Consider the following 23,166-nt stretch of genomic DNA (forward strand, 5'->3'; position numbering starts at 1 on the left):
TTATAAAGTGTTTCGTGGTTAAAATTGGACTCTTCCTTAACGTGGGCGTCTTACCCCCAGTTCCCCTACTTCAATATCGTAAATAAAGTTCTTCTTTTTGAGAAGCGTTACGGAACGGGTAGTTCTGTAGAGCCGACATGATTTGTGTTCTAATATTTAAGATAGTTGATCACGGAAACTGGATGTTCTAATCACGTTAACTAGAAATCAATCACAAATTTGAACAGGCCATTGGTTTCGCTTTTCATGATTATTTCAGTAACAAATTTTGAAAACGACGTATAATCAATGCTATACCATTGATTATACGTCGTTTTCAAAATTTGTTACTGATTTGTTCCCGAATATCGGAACGGTTTTATTTGCGCGACGGAAAGTTTCATAGCTTTTACATAATCTGAAACTTTAGAATTTCATTATCAATTTAAACAAAAAAAAAAAAAACAAACAAAAACATTAAATGGTAAACATATTTTGAGAACGAATTTGATATTAAAACAATCAGTACTGTTGCGCAAATTAGACAAGAGAAGTCCCCCCTCAATTCCTCGCAGTTTTTTCTTGAAATTATGAAAGGTTTTACGTTTCTGGCTTTCTCCAATTTTTCCAAGTATGTACATCCAGAGGTTCTTATGTATTTGCTTTCATAAATAATTTCTTCCGAGATTATTCACGATTTCAGGTTTTTTACGGGGCCTCTGCTAGAGTATGTACCGCCCGGACTTTCTTCCAGAGTTTCTCGTTGGATTCCTCCTGCAGATCTTTCCAAAATTTGTCCAAAAATCTTCCAGGAATTTCTCTTGGTTGGGGATAGTTTTCTAACAGCATCTCTCGGGATATTTGTAGAAGTTCTTCCAAGGATTACTACCGGAGACAGTTTTCAGAGCAAAATATTGTGGATTTCCTTACGGGATTTTTCACGTAGTTTCTCCTTGGATTTATTTAAGAGGTTTTCAGAGTTCGTCAGTTAATTACTGGGATTAGTTCCAGATTTTTTTTCCGAGATGTCCCAGTTTCTCTCAGGATTTCATTCACAGTTCTTGAGGGTTCTTGAGGGCAATAAGTCTTTGCGGAGTTTTTCGCAAAAAATTGAACCGCGATTCCACGATATTTCTCCGGGAATTTCTCACAACAAATCCGTAAGTTATCCCAGGAGACATTCCGAGAAAAAATAAAAAATCTTGCAAGAACTCCGGGAGCAATCATTTAAGAAATCCCTAAAAGGAGTATCCATAATCTCGAGAAAATTTCTGAAAGAGTTTCCAGGAAGAGCTCTGGGAAAAATCTCGGGAAAACCTCTTAAAAATATCTCAGGTGGGTCGCTGCAAGAAATTAGATAATTAACAACAAGAAAAGGAAAAGCCTTGAAAAATATATAAAAAAAAATCACGAACTTCACGAGAAACACCAGTTGCTTCTGCACAACTCCCAGAAGACTCTCCGAAAAATTTTAGGAAGGATCCAGGATAAATTCTGAAAAGCTCTGAGAGACATCCCCGAATCAACACCTCTGAGATAAGTCCCTAGAGAAACTCCAAGAGAAATCTCAGGTGAAACTGCAAAATAAATTCCGCGAGAACGTTTGGGAAACACACCAGCTGAAACTTTTGTAAAAATCCAAAAGAGAAACTCTTGAAGAAAAAAAAAAGCTATCGAAAATTTCTTAAAGGAGTCACAGGATAAACTTCAGAAGGAATTTCCGTAGAAAATTAGTAAAAAACCTCTTAAAAATTGTGTAGGAGCTTTAGTAGAAATCCCAGGAATAACGCTTTCAAAAGAAATTTCGAGAGAAACTCTTACAGAAGTTCCGCGACAACATTTGCGGTTTATACTGAGAGAAACTCTTGTGGAGATTTCGGGACAAATCCTGGTAGGAACCCACGGGAACTCTAAGAAAACCTCTAGAGAGATTATGTATGATCCCTGTAAAAAATCTAGAAGAAATTGATCGAAGTTCCAGAACCCTGGAAGATTCTTAAGGAAGAATCAAGGAAAGCAATGTGAGAATCTTGATAAAATGCTGGTAGAAGTTCCAGAAAAAAAAACATGACGGATATTTGTTTTTCTGGAAAAATCGTTGTAGCCGATTTCCGAGATCGATACACTTTTTTTATTCATACCCACGAAACGCAAACTCTGCGAACTCTGTTTTTGAGAAGATTTACGAGTAATAAAATCCGCTATTTTTTTATTCATACGACCCATTGTATTATTTTTTTTATCGGTGCTACATTTCCCTGAGTATTCACGATATTCTCTGAGTTTTCCAGGGTTTTCCCTGTTAAATAAAATTCCCTGAGGATTTCCGGTTTTCCAGGTTTTTCCAGGTAGTAGACACCCTGAGTGAAAGTTACAGGAGGCCGTGCCTAGAGACCTGACAGGAGGAGAGTTCAATAATATTGTTATTTATTGCAGATTACACCCGACGATCACACTGTTTGGTACGCCTAATAAGTGTGATAAAAGTGCACATTTGCCTCGGATCGTCTTCAGTGCACTTATTCCTTGATTTATAGTGAATAAGTGCAGTGCCTACACCGAAGAACCCAACTCAATCCAACGTGGCTCTGCGCTGCAATCACACTTTGAAGCTGTGTGCACACTATTGTGTCAGTCCAATTTGGGGTGCAGTCATCAATAGCAACCCGAACAGTAAAGTGTGTTTTCTGAGATAATAACAGTGATTGTTGGAGTACCATTTACCTGATGCAGCAACTATTCAAAGATGAAATAGGGTTTGTGTGCCATCAGTAATCTCACGCTCCCAATTTCATCCTATAGAAGAATTCGAATGACCCCCAATTGTAGAGGTGCTAGGTGAGATGAGGAGAAAATCGTTTGTTTACATCTAAAAATACATTTAACGTCTTCAAAATATTTTGCCTTGGTGGTTGCTATTTTTCATTGGTAATGGCTTCCATTACCATCATTCTTGATGCCCACGCCGACAGACACCGGATTGGCCAGTTAACAAAAAATCCGGCAGATCGCCCGCCGGAGGCATAGCAAGAGCTCCTCAAATTAATCACATAAATTGTTCGTAAGTACCTACCGGATCTATGCGCATCTGAAAGAGAATTAAATTTTCTTTCTAAAAAGTGCTCGTTTGTTTCTCTATGATGCGAAATTCGATACGAAAAAGTGAAAAAGTGCACTTTGCCTATGCTGCGCCATGGCAAATTTTGGCGGAGTCACGTTTTTTATAGGGTTCTCATTCCTGCCACCAGATGCGGAGGGATCGTTAGCTTCCGTCAGATTTGCCTATAACCGTTCAAATCGCATCGAAAATGTGGTAAAACTTTTCATAATGCTTCATAATAAAGGAAAATTCGATTATTCTTAGCTGCAAAATATGATAAATTTCAAAGTTTTTCGTCCCGGCCAACCCGACCACCTTGTGACATACTATGAACTTCTGAAGGAGGTTGACGTGTCCTTCACCAAAGCAGATTTTCTCATTTTTATCCGAACAGAAATTATTGCTGGAGGCTCCAGCCTGGAGCAGTTACACTTTTTTTTGCACGGGTCCGGTTTTTGCTATAACTCAGTCAACTTTGAACTAATTTTCAAGAAATTTTGTGCACATGTAGGTACGGTTAGTACTATTTGTGCACAGAAAAAAATATGTGATTAAAATTCAGCGAGAAAGCATGCACATAAAGGGAATACTAGAGTTAGTGCACTTTTACATGAGATATAATGTAAAATTACAGTACCATCGTGTAAATTTCCGCCAACCATCGCGTAAGCCATGATGGACTCCAACCGGTTATGCGACTATTAGCGGAAATTTACACGAACGTAACGTAATTTTACATGACATCTCATGTAAATATGCACTAATTCTAGCATTCCCTTTATGTGCATGGGTTTTCGCTGAATTTTACATGAATATTTTTTTCTGTGTGTACAAACAATCAAGTCAATTGGATCGAAAAAAAAACACCCGTGCAAAAAAAAAGAATCGGGTGTAAATAAATTACTGACGTATTACCTGATAGATGAGTTTCTGATTGATTGTACATACCATGGATCAGCACGAAGAGAACCTATTCCGGGATTTGCACCTTGTGTTGAAAAAAACTTCCGAATAGAAGAAACCTTTTTTTTTATCAAAAATTTTATTTTTTTTTGTGTTGTGTTCTGTTGTGGCAAGTATTTGTAGTATGCAGGAGGAGAGTACAATAAAGACATTGCACACTGGGCCACGAGCGGGATCTAGCAAGTAAAAACCTCTAGCATTTTGGGAGTACATTTTTTTGAGTTGGTGTCTTCGGACACTTGTATTTATTTTACCTGTACTTTTCTGTGGTGAAGAAAATTAGTTGGTAATGTTGCCGCATAGGTGGCGCTGCGATACTAACTTTTTTGTCTTACGTCCTAGAGGTTTCCCGTCTTCTGCAAAGTTGTAGAGCGTGCAAAAATAAGTAAAGTCGTCGAAGACACCAAAGTTGTGTGACTTCAAATAACAAAGTTACATAAAAAATAGTAAAATTTACGTGAAAATCACGTTTTCTTGACTATTTTGAATGTTTATCGCAAATTTATCTATTTTAACACTGCACACGTGTTAATCAAAGTAGCCTGTGTCTGATGATACCAACTTTACAATTTTTCAGGACCTATCAAATGGTTTTTTGGGCAAAATAGTAAAAATTACTATGATTTTTACTAGCATTTTTTTTTCAAAAAGCTGCAAATTTCGGCTAAATTTGATGCTTGCTTCAAAATATACCACTCAAGATCTATTAAATCTGAAAGTTTGCCGGAGGTACAATTTGGTGTTTTTGAGATTTCTTGTTTTAAAATATTGATGATTTTATACATAAATTATTTTGAAAGAGAAGCAATTCTTTCGTCCGGAGTTGTCCAGCCATTAGATCCTCACGGATCACTTTTAAATAAATAGTTTTATGTTTACCCAACGCCTTAATTACTTGAAATTGACGTTTTGTGTTCAATTGTCTAGCGCATCAATGTATTGAATCGACAATGCACATATATGTATTGGTCTATTGAAAGAAAAAAAAATATAATGCCTTTTGATCCTGTGTGAGCGACTTACGTTAGTGCAAAGTTCCGGTATACCAATTCGGGGGAATCAATAATGATTTTCAGTTAACTCAACGTACATATGTTTAGATGGATACTGATGAAATTATGAAAAAAAAACTTAGCTCATCAATGCCGTGTCATTAATTGGCACTGCGACTTAATAAGTAAAGCACTTGTATAAGAGTCGTGAATTCATATCTCATCTTGAGCTGAAGGTTTTTTTTTATAATATAACCAATAATTTATTCATTTTTACGTATGTACGTTGAGTTAGCTGAGAATCATTACTGACCTCACGGATTGGTATTACGAAACTTCGCACTTGCGTGAGTCGCTCACAGAAGGCCAAAAACCATTATAATTTCTTTCTTTCAATAGACCAATAAATATATGAGCACTGTTGATTCAACAAATTGATGCACAAAACAATTGAACACAAAACGTCAATTTTGAATAATCAGGGCGTTGGGTAAACATAAAACTCTTAACTGAAAAGTGATCCGTGAGTATCTACTGGCAAGAATATCCCGAGATGAACTAGCCTAGGGTTAAAAATCTCGTTAATACAGACAAAAAAATAAAGAATTGCTTCTCTTTCCAAATAATTTAGGTTTTAAAAACATCATTATTTTAAAACAATATATCTCAAAAACACCAAATAATACCTCCGGCAAACTTTCAGATTTAATAGATCTTGAGTGGTATATTTTGAAGCAAGCATCAAATTTAGCCGAAATTTACAGCTCTTTGAAAAAACTGCTAGTAAAAATCATAGTAATTTTTACTATTTTGCCCAACAAAACATTTCAAAGGTCCCGAAAAATTGTAAAGTTGCTATCATCAGACACAGGCTACTTTGATTTACACGTGTGAAGTGTTAAAATTGATATATTTGCGATAAACATTTAAAATAGTCATGAAATCGTGATTTTCACGTAAATTTTACTATTTTTAATATAACTTTGTTATTTGAAGTCACACAACTTTGATGTCTTCGACGACTTTACCTATTTTTGCACGCTCTACAACTTTGCAGAAGACGGGAAACCTCTAGGACGTAAGACAAAAAAGTTAGTATCGCAGCGCCACCTATGCGGTAAAATTACCAACTAATTTTCTTCACCACAGAAAAGTACAGGTTAAATAAATACAAGTCTCCGAAGACACCAACTCAAAAAAATGTACTCCCAAAACGCTAGAGGTTTTTACTTGCTAGATCCCGCTCGTGGCCCAGTGTGTGTTATTTAGCAACCCGAACAGTAAAGTGTGTTTTCTATGATAATAATAGTGATGGTTGGAGCGGAGAATCATTCTCCTGATAGCAAAAAGGTAGTCAAATTGTATTTCATGCAGATACTGTTCAACACTCATCACAGGTTTGACGTGATTCGTGCGATAGTGGTTGTTGTACCGGAATTGCGACAGAGACAAGACCCGGAGGTGCTTGCTACTGAGTCACAATCCCAAGGTACCAGGTGCTGTTTGTTGTTGTTGCTGCTGTTGCTGTTGCTGTTGGTTGTTCGCCATCTTCCGGTGGAAGTGCGTGGGCTGGCCGTGAAAGTTGTTAAACACTCACTCCAGTATTGGGCGACGACAACGCTGCTCGTACCCAGAACGAACTGAAAACGACGACGGCGCGCGTCTGATGGGGGCGTGAATTGCGAAAGTTTGGTCACCTTTGGTCCTTCACAATTCACATTGGAATGCGTACTGGTGCATCAAACCGCTTCATCGTGCATGAAATCAGACTACCCGAGTGACTTCTGAGCATCGGACTTGGTTTTATAGAACAGAACGATGGGAGCGATTCTATCGATGGAGAACGTCGGATAAAGGTGGCGACGGCACGCATGGGCAGTGCACTATGGGTCAGAATGTTGAAGTTCGCTTTGCACTTAAAGTGCAGCACTTTACAAACTCTTATTTTGTAAATAAGGCTCAAACATCTTATATTAAAAAAAGTTTTATTGTTTAACGGCCAAAGCAATCTAAGTCAGTTAATGTCGTCGAATTTACCTTGATACATGAACACTTTGAATATGATGATGAACCTGGGCTTGTTGAGGAAATATCTGTAAGTTGATAGAAAATCGTATTAAGTACTGTTTTTTTGAATTCCATTAAGAATTTGCTTCCTTTGACAGATACGTGTTTCGACCTCAACTGTAAGGTCGTCTTCAGTGTCTCTTACATGACTCGACTCAAAGTCGAGGACCTCACACGATTTCCTTTTTACTTACGCCACACACAAACAGACGTCTCCCTCTACTCTCTCGTCATCGTTTCTCTTTTTAACGGAATATTAAAATATTCTGTAGTTCGCAAATCGCTCGCTCATGGCGCTTGCATCGTTTTTGCTCCTATTTGACGTTTCCTTAATACCGTCATCTACTCAGTGGGTTTGCGAACCACAGCGTTATTAGCATTGAGCGATTGTGTTTTCGTGACGATGATTTTTATCGCATTTTGTTCCAAATGATACGTCTGTTTGTCTGTGCTTACGCTTTGAATAGTCAGTATTCTAATGAGAGTCCTCCGTGTACAGTAAGAGGGTGGATGATATGTATGGAACTGGTTCCATCAATAATAGTTTTGAAAACATCAACAATAATTTGATCACAGACAAACAGACGTAACACTTCAAACATTTTTCGATTCAAATCATAGTCACGAAAACTTATTCGCCCAATGCTAAAAGGCCTATGTTTGGCCGACCACCAACCAGGTGGCGGTAGTGAGCAAACGTCAAACTCGAACAAAAACGATTAGAGCGCCACGGTTGGGCAGTTGGCCAACTATCAAATTTTGAAAAAGACCGTTAAATCGGTGTACGATGTGAATTATCAGAGTGTTACGTCTGTTTGTCTGTGGTTTGATATTTTTTTATACGTATAAACTTGCAATAGATATTTACTTGTCATTCTGAGTGAAAACTGGATCTAATTTGTGTTTTGAAGCTATAACCATATTGAGAAAATGGAATCAAGTCTGCCCAGTCTCTCCTACTCATTAACATTATCATAGTTATGATAGAACCGGTTGATTTTTTATAAATATTTTTATTTTTGTGTATTTTAACTAGTTGCTAATTCTACACTTAACGAACCGGTTGATCAAAATTGATGGAATTTTGCAAGAAATTGCATTTATTAGTATCATAACTGCTTACGAAATGTCGTCATCAACCTTGCAATATTTGGGACTGTTGCGGAAAAGAACTATCTATCATGCGAATGAAAATTGGTCATTATTCATTGCACAAAATGCATCAATGCACCATTTTTTTTTTTGAGCGACAGGTAAAAGTACTGCAATTTCACGATTATCACAGGCAGAAAATGCTAGTAGGAAAATCATTCATATAGGATGCGTTCTTTTCTTGGCAGTTCAATAAAGTAGCTCAATAGTTGTGAAAAGATATTTCAATCGGATTCGGATACCTTTCTACTGGAATGGCAATGATTTTAAGCTCTATTGGAATCTATTTTTAGCTTTTTCGTTGGAATCCTTTTGGTAAGTGACTTGAATGTTGTAAAAGGATACATTTCTCCCTGAATATTTATTACCTACTAGTTTCTATTGGAATCTATTTTTATCTGTACAATTTTGTTGGAATCCTAATGCAGTCGGATTCCAATATGAAGTATATTGCACTTAATACGCTATAGTTCACCACTGGACTATCGCACTAGTTTTCACGAGTGCGAAAACGCTAATAAAAGTGCGCGATTGCATCAAATCAACTCGGTGTCTTCAGAGCACTTGTTCACCATAGATTGAAGAAATAGTGCGCCGAAGACATCAACCTGATTTGATGCAATCGCGTACTTTTATTTACGTTTTCGCACTTATGAAGTCGCAGTTCGCAGTCCAGTGGTGAACTAAATGAGGTATATCAACCCTTGTAGGATGTTAGAGTCAATATGACCCAGGCAGGCACGCTGAATGTACACTACGCCATCGTGGTGCGAAAAACCTTACATCTTGGGAGAGTCTAATTCTATATTTTGAACATTTATCTTGTAGTAGGCATGGAAAACAGGATGTCTGCGTGCCAGTTTTACGTCTTGGCACACGTGGAACGAGCAACAAAACAGGCTGTCCAACAACATTTTGACAAATAATGACTAACATCAGTCTTTTTTTATCTGTAAAGAAAAGAATCAGAAAATTGTCTAATGATTTTATTCGTGATTTTTGTATTGGAATATAAACGACAAATTTCAATCCTCGACAAAAAGAGTTACTCTGAAAATAACCTAAAATGGCACGACAAAGCGCTGACAAGTGCTCGTTCCAGGGATGCAGGGATTCCAGGGATACAAAAATGTCATTACGTTATTTGCTATTTTCGCTGCACCTAGTAGGAAATGTAAATAAACGACATCATTGATTATCCCGAAGATTATCCATTTCTAATCAGCATTATGGATTGGCGAAGCTTACAGAAATTTACTCCGGAAGAAATAGAGAAAAGTCATAACATTTTTTTCATGTAACTCTGCGACATTTTCCATCCCTGTAGTTACGCTGCACGTGTGTATAATCCAAGGACAATAGAGATAAATGACATTTCAACACCTGAACACTAGCGCGAGTTTTTCCTCACACAAAATTGCACGGCTATTCAGATTGCATATGTAAATATTACCCAATCGAATAGGGTAAAACTGGTGAATAATGATAAAACTAACGTCCGGGGTAAGAGTACAAAAATTTTCCCCACAGCTTCACAACTACTTCTACAAAAAGGCACACATACATTTGAACGTGATTACCACTATTATTGACGGCAGCGTTCGTTTTTGCTTATGATTTGGTATTTAGGCACTGCAGTTGTGAGTTTCAAACGCCTAATCTGATGTTTTTGAAGGTGTAGAATGCACCTTTTCAAGTGTTTTTCTCCATCCTGGCGGCATATCTCCCCTGGGACAGAGCCTGTTTTACAGCTTAGGTTTCTATGAGTACTTTCACAGTTTGCAACTGGGGGCGTATTTATTTTAGAATTCTGTAGAGCTAAAAAGTTATAAGAATTACGTTGTATTGATTGAAATGTATTGACGTATTGGGCTACCTGCGTGCGTTCCATAGTGATGTCACTTCCCTATTTACCCATCGATAGAACCATTTCTCCCGTTTAGTTTATATAAATGCAAGTACGATAATAGGATACTTTCGAGGTAGTCTGACATCATGCACGAGAAAGCGATGTTGTACACCGGTACGCATCATATCTTGAAATGTGTAGGGGGAAAGGCTGGATACCAATCTACACAATTCAGTTCGGCATGTATAATTTGACTACCTTTTTGCCATGCCTGCCAATGCCTTTTGCCATGCTTATCTAATGTCGTTTCAAAACTTTCTTTTTTTTTAATATATAATCAAAACGATCAATTTTTGAACCGGTAAAATACATTATTTTAATGAACGATTGAACCTATGGCTAAAATAAGAGTTTAGGAGAACCGGTCTCCTAATCCGATTTGAACCGAAAAAATAGAAAAAAAATCTCTCGCTTGTGCAGAGTCAATGCAATGGAAATTTTTATAGACCAACTAGCTGTACCCGGCAAACTTTGTCTTGCCTACTGCGTTTTTTGACGTTTTAAGTTTCTAGCCAAGACCAAATCCCCGGTCCCTGGTATGGAAGATCGATTTTCAAAAACTATAAATTTTTCCATGTTTTATGCTTCAAAAACCTTCCTTGGGTGAAAACTAACAGAACAAAACTAAGACGACCAAAATCGGACCTTCCGTTCGCAAGTTATGCGCGGTCCCACGTATGCCACAGCATTTTTATATATATAGATGAGATTGATTTTGTAAACCGTTTGGTCAAATCAATCCAGGGATGAACCGATAAAAATCTAATCGGGTTAAGTACGGTTCCTTTGAATTCCACTAAGAATTTGCATCCTTTGACAGATACGTATTTCGACCTCAACTGTAAGGTCGTCTTCAGTGTCTTGTACTTGACTCGACTGTACAAGACACTGAAGACGACCTTACAGTTGAGGTCGAAATACGTATCTGTCAAAGGATGCAAATTCTTAGTGGAATTCAAAGGAACCGTACTTAACCCGATTTTCTTTTTATTTACAGATATTCCCCTAAAAAGCCCAGGTTAATCATCATCGATAAAAATCTGTTATTGTCTTGTTTCAGAAACGTTGTAGTTTATTAGAAATCGCGACGCTCTAGCACATTTTTATGAATTTACCACTTATAAGGATCCTCCGGATAACACGAAGGTTCATCGAGTGGCCAGGCCACTCAACCTCCAGTGGATTTCAACCTCAGATTGCTGAAACAATTCACGACTCTGTAGCACAATTTTTATCGATACATATTACGAGCACCAGTGGATACGAGGAAGAAACGAAAAGTTTCATCAATCGGGGCGGGAATCGAACCCTTACCTTGGTGACGCTAACCGCACGGCTACGAGGCTTATTGTGGATTTGGCACCAAATTGGTGTCGGAAGGAACTTCATTGACTTCCGCTGCCTTTCGTATGCGTTAAACATAACGTCGGAAGTAGTGCGCTGTATAATAAATCTGAGGCTCTAGTCAGCGCACTACTTCCGACGTTATGTTTATCGCATACCGCATTTAGTTCACCACTGGACTGCGCACTAAGTCTTCATATATTGAAGAAATAGTGCGCCGAAAACATCAAATTGATTTGATGTAATCGCGCACTCTTATTTACATTTTCGCACTCATAAAAACTAGTGCGATAGTCCAGTGGTGAACTAAATGCGCTATATTTTTAGCAATCAAAACAAAGCAGGTGTCACCTAGAGGTGACACTGGTCGTTGGAGAGTTAAATAGAAGTCAATTTCATTGTGGTTAGTCATAATAAAATTAAACCATTTGGTTGAGAAATTGCGATATGTCATGCTTAGTCATACCAAGAAGTTTGTATGCTTTTTTGATGCTTACTATAGCGAAATTGATGTTTCTAAAAATGCCTAAAAACATGCAGCTGTAAAAAACAAAGCAGATTTTTTTAGAAACGAAAATAAGATTTTTCGAACCTATAAATACGGTGTATGTATTGAAATAATAAAAGGAGCCATATTAAAACGAAAAATGTTATTTGTTGTTTCAACAATGATAGTCCATTGAATTAAAAAGCGGTTTTATTGATTGTTTTGTTTACATACATACAAATAGAATCCAAACACAACTTTATAAACAAATTTATTCGTTTTGTACATCAAATTATACCTAAATTGAGTACTAGTCCAAGTGAAAATGTATTTCACTACATGATATTCGGTTCTGGTCTGTGGTTTGTGGCGAAAACGAATTCTAAAACGAATCTCTGTAGCCGGTGCCATAGTCATGGTTAATACATTCATCGTAAAGCCGAACAAAACATGCTATAGATTCTGCGATAGATAAACAAATCAGTCCATCATGTTATTTAATAGTCACCTTTTTCTTTCCTTAGCCAGTTTCTTTCTTCTCTACAATAAGAATACTTCATTTCGATACACTTCATCGAAACCAATTAGCTTAAATGAAGGAATACATTGAGGAATACATGTAAGTAACATAACAATGCAGAATGAGATACAGAAATTATATACTTCCCTAGCAAACATAAAACAAAGCAACAGCTTCTGAATAAACTGGATTATTTTACCTCGTTTTGTTTTTCTCGTACACTAAGTGTACTGAAAAGGCTATATGTTCACTCAAAAGACGATTTTTCTCAGAAAGGCTCGAAGAATCAAGTCGCATATACCAATCGACTCAGTTCGATGATTTGAGATGATGTCTGTATGTGTACATGTATGTGTGTATGTATGTATGGCTGTGCGCAAAATAAGTTCACTCACTTTTAAGGCACTTCCCATTGACCGGTTTTTCGGATTATAGCTCGAATCGAACCGAAGTTTTACCGCACTGTTTGCTATTAAAAATGGTCCTGATCGGTCGAGGCGTTCCGGAGTTATGGCCTTTCAGTGATCCGTACCAGCACCGGTGGAACTGGCCATATATAAAACTGAATCAAGCCCCATCATGCGACACATCAAACTGCGGTGATTTTTGTAACCTTCAGTATGGCTGATGAATTTTGTGCGGTAACCCAAGTAACACAGAAAACATCTTTGAAAATGACATTTGAAAAAAAAATGTTGTTCTACAGTACCATAATCGTTTCTGTACACATCTTATGTTGAAATCATGTTTGAACTATGTTTAGCAATAACAAGGTATTGAAAAATCTTATCCATCTGACCACATGTTATAGTAACGTAAATTTAACTTTGGTTACACTAGATTTTTGAATCATTATCTTCTTTCAATTATTGATGATATGTAAAATATCAGTAGCGCATAGTTATAACCTTTGGGCTCTAATATGTTACGAAAACGTTATTTTTACGTATTCAGTACGTTAATGTATACGTTTATCAGACCGCTGCCTCTCGTCACTCACTTGAACATTATTCATGAAACATCTCTTGCACGCAAAATTACTAGGAAATCCAACTATGATAGCATTCACCACTCATTTTTATGCTCTGCAATTATCCAGACTTAATATTTCTTTGTCGTTTGCTTAACAGGTAATCACATTAATTAATATGTTCTGAAAAGCTTGGCGACTGTGAAATTCACTTTAGGCCTGAATTGCTCGGAAGAAACTAGCCACCTTTGAATTTCACTTGACTATCAGGCCTCCTGTTATATAATAATCACTTTTGGTACTTACGTGGCGGCCAAAGCCAAATATCACTTAGGAACACTATTTTTAACCCAACTAATAGCTTTAAATCAATTTATTAAGATTCGCTCCAGGAACTGCAATCAAACATTGTTATTGTTATACTGATGTTCAAAACAGGTATCCAGAAACAAAAATCACATTGTTGTATGCTATTTGGAAATGGATGTTGCAAAAACGTTGTTATGATGTTTTTTTCAATGTTTTTCAAACTATTCCGGTAAATGACACAAATTTGCAGTTATCGCACCGCTATCCGTCAAAACGGTGCGCCATGTTAGCCCAAATGAACTGTGGAATGAATTTTACGATCATTTAACGTCAATTGATGGGTTGTTGACGCCTGTCTGACGTTGCAGTTATCGAATTTTGTTCGCTAAGTGAAACGTAAACAAGTTGCAGTTATCGAACGTCTACTGTAGTTGTTTATTCATATGCAAGTTTTTCCTTAAAAATTATTTATCTGGCAGTTTAAACATTCTTTAAAATAATTGACACGAATGCACTTTTTAGTGTAAAATATCATTAATAAATAAAACAAATTAAAATAATATAATTGCCTTATCGATAACGTACACAAATTTTACAGTTAAAATAACATCATTAATGCAATATAATTAAAAATAGCATTCGGCAGGGCCCATATAGCCGAAGCGGTAAACACACGGGTATTCAGCATGACCATGCTGAGGGTGACGGGTTCGATTCCCGGTCGGTCCAGGATCTTTTCGTAAAGGAAATTTCCTTGACTTCCTTGGGCATAGAGTATCTTCGTGCCTGCCACACGATATACACATGCAAAATGGTCATTGGCAGAGGAAGCTCTCAGTTAAAAACTGTGGAAGTGCTCATAGAACACTAAGCTGAGAAGCAGGCTTTGTCCCAGTGAGGACGTTACGCCAAGAAGAGGAGAGGATATTACATAAATCTTCCTTCCCCTGTTCAATCCGATAGGAAGCGAATGAATCCATGACGAGTGAATGTATTTATCTCACCATACATTTTAAATGGCACTTGAAATTAGGTAATTGTGACCAAACATCGAGATGATCAATTACAAATGAAATGTAAGGCTTGAAAATTACATTGAACTATTACCAAATATGTCATAATAAGTGTTACATTTATTTGCTCCGTGTGCGATTGACAAATGATAATTTTCCTGCTAGCAAAAACTAAGTAGTTGTTACGATGTTGCTGAGAACATATCCGAAACTTAATTATGTGTTATAAAAATGTATTGAAAAACATCTTTAGTAACATCGAAGATGTTTTATAAGCCGCCATTTTTTGCGCTTTTTCGGTGATATATGTGTACGAAAACAAGTTTTCCATATTCTGAACAAAACTTTGATGTTTGTATGAAACATGTATTATATACATTATTATAACAAGTTGTGTTACTTGGGAATCCAGAACCATAAATTCCACGATGTCGGTCCAAAATTCAAGATAGCAGCCTAATATCCAAGATGGTGGCTGTTTGATGGTGTTTTCGGCTCTAAAATCTTTGAATATGGGCTTATTTGGTATGGGGAAGATGTCCGGAGTTCAAAAATGGCGACCAGAATATCCAAGATAATGCCCTAATATACAGGATGGCGGCTCCAAATTCAAGATAGTGGCTGTTTAATGGAGTTTTAGGCCCTAAAACCATATACAGGGGATGGCCAAAATGTTTGGGATAGGCAACTTTTTTTCTCCCACAAAAAAAAATCAACATGCTGTAACTGTTTATAGAGTGCATAAAAAAATCTCAAATTTTGACTGCTTGTCAACCTATTATATGTGCATCATTGGTACAAATTTGGGCTTGATTGATTAATGTTTCGCGAAGTTAGAGCCCTTCGGGTAAAACACTATTTTTAAGACAACTCATTTTTGAGCTGTCATATCTCGGATACCAGTGAACCGAATTAAATGAATTTTTTAACGTTTATCAACAATATATTGATACTTAATACGACGTTATAAAATATAATATATTCTCACGGCGAATTAAGTTATACCGGGTTGGAATTTCGACCCATATAGAAGAAAATAGGTCAAATTTACAATACCACACAAACATTACGAAAAGTGTTCTTCCTTCAATCTAAATAGGCTCCAATATATCTGATTAGAGATAGCTTGAGAACAGAAGTGGAAAATCTTTGGATATCAACACTAAAATTTGATGACATTGATGTAAAAAAATTACATTTTTTCGAGAAAAATCAAAAAAGTGTCAATCCATGATAACTTTTTTTAACGTTTAAAAAGTACCTATATTTAAATAGTTTGTGAAGCATTTGCATATTGTTAGTGTACGTTCAAAATTTAATTCAATTCGGTTCACTGGTTTCCGAGATATGACAGCTCAAAAATGAGTTGTCAAAAAAATTGAGTTTTACCCGAACGGTTCTAACTTTGCGAAACATTAATCAATCAAGCCCAAATTTGTACCAATGATAATAGGTTGACAAGCAGTCAAAATTTGAGATTTTTTGATGCACTCTATGAAAAGTTATATCATGTTGAAACTATTTGCGAGAGAAAAAAAAGTTGCCTATCCCAAACATTTTGGCCATCCCCTGTAACATGGGTATATTTAGTATAAGGAAGATGTTCGGAACCCAAAAATGGCGACCAGAATATCTAAGATGGTGGTCTAAAATCAGAGATGGCTACTCAAAAGTTTTAGGCTCTAAGTCTGTAACTATGCAAAATGGGTATATTTCGTATGGGGAAGATGTCTGGAGTTCAAACGACGACCAAAATATCTAAGACAGCGGTCTAAAATCCAAAACGGCGGCTTGAAATTAAAGATGGCGACTGTTTAGGGGGATTAGGAGCATAATGGACAACCGGGCGAAATGGACACCCCTGTTTTTGCCGAAACCGTTGACTTTTATTGCTTTTATGTAAAACTTTTAATGCATAAATGTAAAGGAACAAGTCATGGTCCTATTTTTCAAAAGTATCATTTATATTGCTCCAAAATAACCAAAATATTATTGAATTTGAAATATGTTTTTCATATGGTGAAACTCTTATAATTTCGAAGCAGCAGCAAATAAGGTATTACGAGTGTTGGAGTGTGTCCACCATAAAAACAAGTTACCTTATCTACATGTATGTGGAGATTTAGCAATGGATGAAGTATTTTATTTTTGATCAGAATTTACTAAAAATAGCAATTTCAATGTTGTATACTGTTAGGCGTTTTAGAGAGTTTGGAAAAAAAATCAGTCCGATTATTTTTGCCTATTTAATTAACTTTGATGTTATGTAAACTCGTCTAAGTTGGAGTATTATATCTGTGGCATTGATCTCCGTAGGCATATTACCTACTTGCTTTTTACCGAGATTGGCACCGCCAAGCACTCAGCAAACTCGTTTTTCTACGAGATCTCAGCAATCGTGTTGTTTGTTTGCTGAGGTTCAGGACATGTTTTGCCGAAATTCAGCTAACAAACGTCATTTTTTACCGAGATTCAGTATAAATATTTGCTGAGACACAGCGGTGCCGGCGTTTGCCGAGCTTATCTTAGTGTGTAACTGATCGATGTAATCAAAGAATTAGCATAACATATGTAGGAGTGTCCACTATGCCCCGATGGGTGTCCATTTCGCCCCGTACCTTTCCTGCCAGCCCTAAAAAACACACGATTTAAAATTCGATATTTCTTCAAAATAAAGACATTTTACCTACTGTAAATGATTGAAATACGAAGGAAACAAGCTACAGTTGTAAGCCAACTGATAAAAAGTTTTTCACCGTTATACAGGTCTAACAGGTTTAGGGCCCATATAGCCGAGGCGGTAAACGCACGGGTATTCAGCATGACCATGCTGAGGGTGACGGGTTCGATTCCCGGTCGGTCCAGGATCTTTTCTTAAAGGAAATTTCCTTGACTTCCTTGGGCATAGAGTATCTTCGTGCCTGCCACACGATATACGCATGCAAAATGGTCATTGGCAGAGGAAGCTCTCAGTTAATAACTGTGGAAGTGCTCATAGAACACTAAGCTGAGAAGCAGGCTTTGTCCCATTGAGGACGTTACGCCAAGAAGAGAGAGAGAGAGACAGGTCTAACGTACTCATTTGTTTAGGGTGTCCATTATGCTCCTAATCCCTCTAATGGTGTTTTAGGCTCTGTAAGCATTGAATGGGTATATATGATATGGGAAAGATGCCCGGAGTCCAAATATGGCGGATCTGAATTCAATATGGTGGTTGTTTAATTGAGTTTTGGCTCTAAAACCATGAAATATGCTTATAGGGTAACCAATATAATTTGGACCCCTTATATTTTGGACCCCCTGGGTCGTATTATCACAACTTACACAGGTTTAATGATGAGATGACGAACATTTTTAGAATCATTCGCTAAATAAGATCGCTCTGCACGGGCAGCAATCATTTCCTCACTGGAAATATCCTTATTTGCCTTGAAATTATTTTTTGTCAATCTCGTCATCCGTGCGAGTGTCGCATCATGTTTACAAAAAGAGATTGCGGTGCTGAGGAAACTTGCAGATGTAAACAAAAACGTTTATCATTCTAGCGCACTAAATTCGCAAAGTTCGTCTAATCAGCCTTTGTCAATCAAGTAATTAGGATGTGATCTAGCATATTCAAGCGGAAAATTCTTCCAAAATAGTTTCAAACGAGTTTAAACACCGGGTGTCCAAAATATATACTGAAGAGGGTCCAACATATATTAGGGTGTCCAAAACAGTGAAAACTGGTGCTTCAAAAATCAGTTATTTTCATCAAATTTTCAGCCAGAAATGACCTTGTGGGTGTTTTCAACGGACAGTGGAGGATTTTACGAACATATTAACATCATCATTATGTAAGAATACCCTCTGAATCTGTTTGATTTTGACCTTAATTCAAACTAATGTCCTCTAGAGGTCCAAAATTCAACCGTTACCCTATATTAGAGTGCCCCTAAATTGCACATGGTCAAAAAGCTTGGGGGTTCACCCTGCAAATGATAGATAAGGGTGTTAGAAACAAACTTTTGTATGACGGCAACTTTCAGAAATATCCTTTAGAGGTCGCCTCGGCGAAATTTATAAAAAATGGCCATTTTTAGTAATAAATATCATACATTTTTTTACCGTATAAAAATTGACAATACCCACCATTTTTATATTTTTTGCAGCTTGATAAAGATCCAAACTATTTAGTAAAAATAATTACCTACATGTTTTGCAGGTGACGTTTTGATAATGAATTTTTGAATTTACTAAACTTTGTCATATTTTTTACTTTGGATTTTACCCACTATAAAAAGTATCTGAACCTAATGTTAATTTAAAACAATTTACATATAAAGATAGGAAATTTTCTGAGGAAAAACTTTTCCGAAGACAACATAGCATTTTTTCTATCCGTTTTAAAGTTATTCACGATTTATTTTTTGATGAAATTTTTTTTTTTTTTTTGCATTTTTCTAAAAATGTCACAAAATACATACGAAGTAAAAACTCACGTACGCTCAACAAGTTTTTATCTTGAATGTTTAGAAATTCTGGTGGTGTTGTTTCAAAAAATTACCAATGCAGAAACAAATTAATAAATGAATTGATTTAATTCGCACAAAAATTATAGTTTCTAAACAAAGAGATTTTGTGTTCGACTTAACGATTTTTTTTTTCTGCGTGTAAATAAATGAATGAATGAATGAATTCTCAGATTCATCTTCTGAAATGCGCTGAAGGTGGTTGAATTTAGATATATTGAAATAACATTTTCAGCACTGCTTGTAACTTATTAATCATTAATAAACGTTTTATAATATGAACATGAACGATACCTTTCTATGCGAGTGGTTTCTGGATCACTTTGTGTTTTGCGACGAGAATAACAAAAATCGCTCAATGCTATACCGAAGACCTGCCTAGTTGGCCTAGTTAGCCCCTATTTTTTGATTGTTAAAACGACAGCTCGACAGCTAAACGCAAGTCAACTTCGCATAATCTCCAACCGGCAATGCGTGGGCAAGATAATATATAAAGTGTGAGCCATCTTTAGGAAAACTTTGTTTATTTTTAAATCAAAAAGGTAGTCAAATGTTATCTCATACAGTGATTCTTCTTTGCCTGGTATTTCCATCATGGAAAGCATGCGAGAGTTTGTTACCTACACATACAACAATTCCAATTGGAAACCGGGCTTTCGTTATTCGCTCTGACACACTGCTTTCTTCCAGTTTGAAAATCCTATCAGAAAGCATGCGTCGAAACATTTGTAGTGCGAAAGGAACCTTCCATCTTGATTGGTGTGCGGCGGGCGACATACAAGTGACTGCAGGTTAGACGAGACAACATCTTGGAATGGATGCGTCTTCTTTCTGTAATAGTTGGGTCACTCATTCTCGTTAAGCTGGCTATCGAACTGGATTGCGATTCGATTCCAGTAATGGAAAAGTGTTGAATACCGTACCGGTGGTGGAAACCGTTTGATCCTGTTTGAATCAGGTACAATCGAATGCTTATATATTTGATTGAATTACTACTGGTTCTACTGATGTTGGAAGAAATTTATATCTGCTGTTCCGATGAACTATCGCTAGAACCGTATTCGTCAGTGCTGGCTATAAAAACCTGTCAACTTCCTAAACGAACTCGGGTAATCTGCTCCCATGCAAGGTCAAATGGATATTCCCTCCAGTTCGGGACTAGAGCATGATATTGGTAACAGAAACGGCCTTCCTACGAAAAGGTTTGTTCTGGTCGTATGCTCTCACCCATCGAAAACACCCAACATCACTGGAACGGCTGCTTTCCAGATCGTCGCCAGCTCAAAGCCAGGATTGCGGATGTTTTCCAATTGGGACATCCAAAGGGACAATCCTTGGCAAGTTCACTGTCAGTGAAAGCTGCTGGTATAAAAATCGTTCTGCACTGGATTTGTGGAAGTATTACACATCCTTTGGTTCTCAACCATTGGAGGTATGACTTCCGCAGACCAGACAGCGTCGCAGATTTCTAGAATAGAGCGTAGAAATCCAAAGTAGTACAAGCATGGGAAAATTTGATTACCTTTTACATGGCAACATACAGTTGTTCTTAACTATCGATAAAATGGATTGATAAAATTTATTTATACACAAAGCTATTTTTAATTATAAATATTTTTTTTATTACTCAAAATCTTCAGTAAATTAACAAGAAGACAAGAAGACAAGAAGACAAGAAGACAAGAAGACAAGAAGACAAGAAGACAAGAAGACAAGAAGACAAGAAGACAAGAAGACAAGAAGACAAGAAGACAAGAAGACAAGAAGACAAGAAGATAAGAAGACAAGAAGACAAGAAGACAAGAAGACAAGAAGACAAGAAGACAAGAAGACAAGAAGACAAGAAGACAAGAAGACAAGAAGACAAGAAGACAAGAAGACAAGAAGACAAGAAGACAAGAAGACAAGAAGACAAGAAGACAAGAAGACAAGAAGACAAGAAGACAAGAAGACAAGAAGACAAGAAGACAAGAAGACAAGAAGACAAGAAGACAAGAAGACAAGAAGACAAGAAGACAAGAAGACAAGAAGACAAGAAGACAAGAAGACAAGAAGACAAGAAGACAAGAAGACAAGAAGACAAGAAGACAAGAAGACAAGAAGACAAGAAGACAAGAAGACAAGAAGACAAGAAGACAAGAAGACAAGAAGACAAGAAGACAAGAAGACAAGAAGACAAGAAGACAAGAAGACAAGAAGACAAGAAGACAAGAAGACAAGAAGACAAGAAGACAAGAAGACAAGAAGACAAGAAGACAAGAAGACAAGAAGACAAGAAGACAAGAAGACAAGAAGACAAGAAGACAAGAAGACAAGAAGACAAGAAGACAAGAAGACAAGAAGACAAGAAGACAAGAAGACAAGAAGACAAGAAGACAAGAAGACAAGAAGACAAGAAGACAAGAAGACAAGAAGACAAGAAGACAAGAAGACAAGAAGACAAGAAGACAAGAAGACAAGAAGACAAGAAGACAAGAAGACAAGAAGACAAGAAGACAAGAAGACAAGAAGACAAGAAGACAAGAAGACAAGAAGACAAGAAGACAAGAAGACAAGAAGACAAGAAGACAAGAAGACAAGAAGACAAGAAGACAAGAAGACAAGAAGACAAGAAGACAAGAAGACAAGAAGACAAGAAGACAAGAAGACAAGAAGACAAGAAGACAAGAAGACAAGAAGACAAGAAGACAAGAAGACAAGAAGACAAGAAGACAAGAAGACAAGAAGACAAGAAGACAAGAAGACAAGAAGACAAGAAGACAAGAAGACAAGAAGACAAGAAGACAAGAAGACAAGAAGACAAGAAGACAAGAAGACAAGAAGACAAGAAGACAAGAAGACAAGAAGACAAGAAGACAAGAAGACAAGAAGACAAGAAGACAAGAAGACAAGAAGACAAGAAGACAAGAAGACAAGAAGACAAGAAGACAAGAAGACAAGAAGACAAGAAGACAAGAAGACAAGAAGACAAGAAGACAAGAAGACAAGAAGACAAGAAGACAAGAAGACAAGAAGACAAGAAGACAAGAAGACAAGAAGACAAGAAGACAAGAAGACAAGAAGACAAGAAGACAAGAAGACAAGAAGACAAGAAGACAAGAAGACAAGAAGACAAGAAGACAAGAAGACAAGAAACAAAATAAAACATTTTTAAAGAATCCAGAGAAAATATCTGGTGAAATCGCGCTGACTCTTAGTTTCTAATGAAGAAATAATATTCAATTCACTTCGTATTAGATTTTTGTTTTTCACATCCTTCTTAAGGACAAGGTATTTGGAGCACATTGCTCAAAATTTCTAGAGCACCGTTTTTTAGAACCGTTGAACGGATTTGGATTAAAATGCATCACGCTGTTGACAACCACTGAACAACTAGCGTGATGCATTTTCATCCAAATCCGTTCAACGGTTCTAAAAAACGGTGCTCTAGAAATTTTGAGCTATGTACTCCAAATACCTTGTCCTTAACGTTTATGTGGTTTGTTCCCTTTATTTTTATGTGGATGCAAACTACCTGACGAAATCAAAAACAAAAAACGGCTCATGAATTTTTTTTTTCATTGAGACTGGGTGCTACACATCGCTAGAACCAAACAGAATCGAAGCCCCCATATAAACCAACCCGTTCCGCGTTTCAACCCGGGTAGTCTGCTTTCTCATGAGATCCAATGGTTTGGCCCCCCAGTTCGGGCCCAGGCACGTTCGGATAAAATGCAGCGCTCACCATCTACCAACGGTGCGGTGGCTGTGGAAATGTGTTTAATCATCTTCTACACACATATCCTGGTAATAACAACAAACATTGGTCCTCATTGCCAGCCTTATGTGTCCTGAGAGCGTAGCAGTAGTA

General features: G+C 37.0%; 1 protein-coding gene across 1 annotated transcript in view; it reads left to right on the forward strand.

The window, feature by feature from the left end:
- The first annotated feature begins 806 nt into the window (after positions 1-806).
- The window catches only part of LOC109415714 (bicaudal D-related protein homolog), a 389,546-nt gene continuing 367,186 nt past the window's right edge, over positions 807-23,166 (forward strand). Inside the window, exon 1 of the mRNA XM_062855603.1 lies at positions 807-813. The gene's annotated coding sequence lies outside the window, so the exon portion shown is untranslated. The remainder of the gene's footprint in view (positions 814-23,166) is intronic.

The sequence above is a fragment of the Aedes albopictus genome, chromosome 3, assembly GCF_035046485.1.
Source record: "Aedes albopictus strain Foshan chromosome 3, AalbF5, whole genome shotgun sequence".
NCBI classification, from domain to species: Eukaryota; Metazoa; Arthropoda; class Insecta; order Diptera; family Culicidae; genus Aedes; species Aedes albopictus.